Here is a 6,044-nt window from a genome sequence, read left to right as displayed (position 1 = left end):
AGTGGAGAACGCCTTCCCTCTGTCCAAAAGGTCTTGCAAGAAGCATAGAACCATTTTTAACGAATTATCTGTTTCTGGTCACACCACTTCTCAAAAATGCACCACTTGTTCCATACAGTGAGTATGTAGAAGGGGCTCTGGCATTCTGGGTAGTCTCAAGGACTCAGAGTTAAGCCAGTCGCATTCGGAATCAACTTCTCACGGGCCAGGCCCAAAGGGCAATGGTGTCTGGGTGATGTGGAAAATCTCTCTGTTTGCTTGGGTCAGAAGACCAGGAGTGATGGGAGCTGCCAGTGCTCATCGTAAGGTAGGAGAGTGATCTCCACTAGTCAGAGCTTTCCTGGCCATCGAGGGACTACCAATATTTTTTTGTGGTTTATCTTGAACTTATGTGAAAATAGGCATCCTGCACGTCGACTGAAGTGAACCAGATGTCTCGGCGAATAAAGCGAGACAGAACGTTGAGCGTAAGCATACTGAACGTGAACTTTCTCAGATACAGTAGCTGTTGAGAACCCGTAGGTCCAGAATGGGGCATATCCCTCCCCCTTTTGGGAACAAGGAAGTACCGAGTGTAGAAGTGGAATTTCTCTCTTCCACTGGTATTGCTCTGATTGCTCCCTTGCTCAATAGAGAGGAGATTCCATACTCTAGTATGCGAGCCGAGTTGCCACTTGCTCTTAAAGCTAGGATCCCGTTGAAATCGTGTGGCTTCATAACAAACTGCAGTCTGTCTGCCTCTGTAACTGTGGACAAGACCCAGGATACGGCTGACCATGTGCGCCAATTGCCTGCTCTTGCGGTGAGTCGCCCACAAGTCGGATGACACTCGCCCGCCAGTGGTGCTGATAGGGCCCTCTGGTGGCATTATGGTAAGTTGCCCCCTCTGCGCACTTGGCAAGACACTTGGACGAGACAGAGACTTTTTTATTGAAAGTGGTTGGGTCAAAACATTGAGGTTCGGCGACAGTGCAAGGTGGAGACTGACATTTGTCTTCCTGCCCCAGCTACTTGAATGAGAGCCAGGGGGAGGGCTGTGGCATGGAGGGCACTTGGGGGTAGAGTGAGCTCCCTCTGTCTTCCCTGTGAGCAGATATAAACCACTGCACGGGGGAAGGGTTGTAGGAGAACAGATGTGCCTCTCCCCCATTGTGATGGGGGGGGGGGGGGGGGGGTATGTGCTCAACCGAGAGTGGACAGGACACAATGTGGACTGTTGACTGCCTCTCTTTGCCACTGGGGATGTACCCCTAGGTCAATTGGGTTAGATGCGGATGCAGCGAAGGGCCGCTTCCCCCACTGCAGGCCTCTGTTAGGAGGCTTCACAGTGCAGAAAACCCTGGTGTCAGCATGTAGCCTTCTCCCTGCCATGAAGCCTTGGCTCGTGGAGGGGTAGACCGGGTTGCCATGGTTCCTGGGTCTACGGGGCACCCTCTATCTTTCAAAGTTCGCACTTCTGCAGCATTGCAACAGTCATCCCAAACAGATCCTTCGGCTCAACAGGAAAGTCAAGGAATTTGGCTTTTCCTTGTCTGAGAGAATGTACAAGTTGAGCCACAAGGCTCTCTCTCCCACCACAGCAAGGCTGATGGAACACCCACAGCCTTGAATGGCGCCTATGAATGCCCAGAGTTTAAGATCTGTAATGACACAGATCTCCTCCCAAAGGGCCTAGCTGGCTGGCTGTGCCAATCACTAGTTGATTACCCATCTCGGCCTGGTACCACAGCAGTAGGGATGTTACTGAATGTGTTGCAGACACGTAGACCTTCTTGAAGGTGGATGTGGAAAAGTGCTCCTTCTCCCCAGGGAGAGAAGTGCCGGTCAGTTACGAGGGTTGAGGTGGTTGGCCAGGGATGGCTCAACTACCAGGGGTTTGCTGAAGCCTAACTCGTCCATGTCCTTAACATCCATGTCAGCGAAATGTCTGGTTTAGACTTTGAGTGACAAAGGTTTGTCCCAGTTGCGTTTAGCTTCTGCCACGCAAGCTGACTGCTGGGAGGAGTTACTTTCCCTGGATGGTGTGAGAGGGGATTCTGCTCCCGTCGAACCAGTCCCTTTCGGCGCTGCCACCCGCTATGGGTGCGGGCCACTCAATACTGAGCCTGACCGCTGCCGGTTTGCAGACATCGATAAGCCTGCATTTCTCATTGGGCACTGATGCTCCGCTGAGGGCGGAAGAGGGCCTTGAGCAGTCTGCCTGAGACTCCTCTTCCTCCTTTTCCTCCTCTTCTTGGTCGAAAAGTTTAGCCATGCCCATGTCATCTTCCTCATCGATGACAAGGTCCCCTTCCTGCTCCCCAGCTGCTAGATCTTGAAACAGCAGGTGGAAGTTCTCGGGGTTCCCACTCATCACCTCAGCCCAGGTGGGTTGGGGTTTTGGGGTAACCTCAGCTGAAAGCTGTGAGGAAGATGAGCCTTGTGGAGGGGCTGCTCTAGGCAGTCTCCGTTTGAGGGCGTTCAAAAGAAAATCCCTACAGTGCACCCAGGACTCAGGGTTAGCGAGTTGCTGCCTTAGCATACACAAGCCACAAGCAGGCAATACACAGAGAGTGTGTATCCTTCCCTGCTATAGTGGCCCCACATGGACATGGGTGTGCCGGTGCTGCGGCAGGAGTCCTGCTCGGTTCTCCCTGTGCAGGGGCAGCAGACTCCATGGTTACAAGAATAGTATTCCTTGTAGTAGGAAGGAATGCACGTGTGGTGAGCTTGCTTTCCAGCAAGCTAGCCAGGTCAGCCTAAGCCTTGCAGCGTGGGCGTACCAAGTGTCAATAGTTAGCCGTAAGCTAGCACTATGAGGAGAAAGCGTGTGCTTTTTTCCTGTCCTTCAACGAGAGGAGAGCTTGCAATTATACCTTTCCAGGTTGAAAAATTGCTAGCTGAAGGGAACCGCGTAGTGGCAGATTTCTACTGAGAACTAAGAACATTTAAGTAGAAAGACGGGATTCTAGTCATGCTGAGGAGAGCTTCAGGAGTCATAGTGAGGTGAGAATGACTAGAGGACAGGTGGACAGGCACCTTATAAAGAGGGAGGGGCTCACCTCATTCGCCACTCGACCGGCCTGTCTCTGACAGACGTTGTGTGATTGGTCTCTTAGTTGTGATCTGCCAACCAGCAAATCCCCATATGTAATACATCAACACAAGTATTTGAAAGAGAACCTAGACTGGTTGAGTATGATCTTCCCCACAACAATTAGGCCTAATATGTTAACCCCTCTATAAAGAGAACTCACAACAATTCATCATAACATTACAAAACCTTGATAGACGTAATAAAATCATCAATCATCAAATCATCAATCATGACAATGTCTTTACTCACGACCACTGGTGTGAAGTTCAGTGTGTCCACCGGCGTCCATCAACCTTTGTTGTTCTCTCTCTGTGTAGGAACATGCAAGGCAGCAGCCTGGTCCTCGTCCCCAGGCTAGCGCTAGTGAACTGAAACGAGATAGCAAGATCAACGTGGTAAAGTTTTACACTGGGATCTTTCTCCTAAGTTGCCAGAGGAACTCAAGCTGGTCACAAGAGTGCTACCTGGTTTCCTTGTGGAATCGTCCCTGATGCGGTAGATTATTTACACAGCGGTGATGCTTTCAACATACTTCACTGATTGTAGCTAATAAAAAATGGACAAAACAAAAAATAGTGAAATAACCATGCTCTGAAGAAGTAAACTTAGACTCGATCACTACAAGTTTTTATTATACTGAAACTTTTACAGTATGCAAAAACAGAGATCTTGGCGTGCTCGATTTCCCGTGCCTGTGGTGGCTAGCTCTTTTTGCCTCTTTTATGATTTTCCTTCACCCTGCCCTCAGACCAATTCCTCACAGCTGATTGTCCATGGTTGGTATTTCCACACCCCGCCAAATATGGTGAGGAGAGGAAGCCCAGTGACTGGCAGTGGGAGAGTACGGAGCAAGATGGAACTGGGCCGACATTCTGCAAATTCTCTCATTGATGAAACAGTACAGTACCGTTTTATGTTCCCAAAACAATAATCTTATACAAACAGAGTGGACTAAGTTTTGTAGACTGTACCCTTTGCCAAAGTTCTAAAAAAGGGCATTGTTTAGGCGTGCAAGCGCGAATTGAGTTATTGCACATGCACACTTCACAGAGTAGGTGTTCCCTAATGTATATATGCAAATACATGCTAGAACGACCCAATAGGATCTCGCTAGTCCGTGCTTGGCTCTGCCCACCTCCTTGCTTGTTCTGGCCACTATGCTTCCCTTTGGAAATGACAGGCTGTGGTGTTTCTTGGGTTAGTTATACAAATCATTGCCTATACCTCTTTAAAAAATCCGGTGCAAATTTCTCTGGCATATGGAGCGCGATAAATTAAGTATTGTGTGTAGACGCAGCTCCAAACACCAGCAATGTCTCCACACACTAACACACAGTTAGCTACAATTTATTTCAAGACATTTTTGTAGATTAGATTGCCTTAAAAGACATCCAGTAATTGTAGCTCAAGCAAGCTTCTCAACTAGATGTCTGGTTAAGTAGCTGGGTAGCCATCTGGCATAGCTAGCAACCTACAAGTGAGCGATGAAGCTAGCTAAGAAAGCCTGCTGAGTGAAAAAAATGACACTAAAACAGAGGACATGTGCAAGAGGCACAGAGGTAGGTCAATTGGCACTTGGTAGCTAGTTATTGGATGTTGTTGTGGGCCAGTGGCGGTTCTAGACCATTTCAACTGGGGGGGCCAAGCTGGGGCAAGTTGTACTGTTAGAGGGGCCAGTTACATTAGATGTTATTGTTGTCATATTGTTTTCTTCATTGCATTGCAGGCATTAGCAGGCAAAAGACCATGTTCATAATCATCATCGTTGCCACTGTCTAATAAAGGATGTAAAAAAAGAACGATAGCTCATTTTTGCTATGTAAAAATGATTTCATACTCCACAAGGGGGTCCAAAATTGTTGTTACAGGAGCACTTGCCCCCCCTGCCCCCCCCCGTCCCCAGAACCGCTAGTGTTGTGGGCATAACTTTTCCTGCTATGATTTTCAGGAAACCATTTCCTCCTATTTTATATGTGCATTGTGTGTGGGGGGGTCATTCTGCCACTCCCTAACTTTAGCTGCGATGACACCCCTGCTGGGTGAACTTGTGTATAAGCTGAGTATGTGGATAAGTTTGGAGCTTGGCTGAAATGAAGTCTTCCCTCTTATTTCGTACTCCCTCATCAGTTATTATTACCATAGGTTTAGTGAGTGATTTGATAATTCATTACTGGGTGTGATCCCAGTCAGTCAGTGTAAAGTGCTGATTGCCAGTGTCAGGTTCTGTGGGCAGGTGGCCTAAACTGTACAAGTTCAAAATAATTACACGGCTGACAACACTTATCAAAACATACAGTGTACTGGTTTCCTTGTAACCAGATTCCAAAACAGCTTGGTGACTCCCAGGTTATGTCCGAAATGGCACCCTTCTCCCTATATTGTCCACTACTTTTGACCAGACAGCTCAGTGGGTCTGCAGTGGGAGGACAGTAGGGTGTGTGTACGCAGCCACAGACAAAGCAACACACTCTCACACAGACACAGCAAACTCTCAAGTTGTTTTCACTACAAGAAAAACTCAAACGTTTAGGGTCAAATGGTTGGTGATGTCAGAGGAGTCTTAGTAGAGGCATGGCGGGGCTGTCGCTAATGCGGCAGGTTTGTTAAACCCTATTCTCATAGGATTCCTTAACGGGCAAAGTGCAAAAACGTACATAGTAATCTGCTGTAATGGAGCAAACTGTAGTTTCCTCTCAAAAGATTACAGTTGATCAAGACCTATTCAATATATTGAGTCTTGACCTTTAACTCAGCAGACTTGTAAGGTGAGGCCTTGTGATAACTCTACAGTTGTCAAATTGTGAGTTGTTTCTGTGTCACAGATCAATTGAACCAAAGATCAATAGTCGTTTCATTTATATTCATAATTACAAAAATACGATGTGGCCTGTTTGACTGTCAACCTCAGAATGGGCCTCCGTGCTGCTTGCCTGGACACACACACACAAAAAAGCCTTTCACATTGTAA

Source organism: Salvelinus namaycush, chromosome 21 (genome assembly GCF_016432855.1).
Source record: "Salvelinus namaycush isolate Seneca chromosome 21, SaNama_1.0, whole genome shotgun sequence".
Taxonomy (NCBI): domain Eukaryota; kingdom Metazoa; phylum Chordata; class Actinopteri; order Salmoniformes; family Salmonidae; genus Salvelinus; species Salvelinus namaycush.
The sequence above is the reverse complement of the archived record's forward strand: the minus strand, read 5'-3'. Positions refer to the sequence as shown.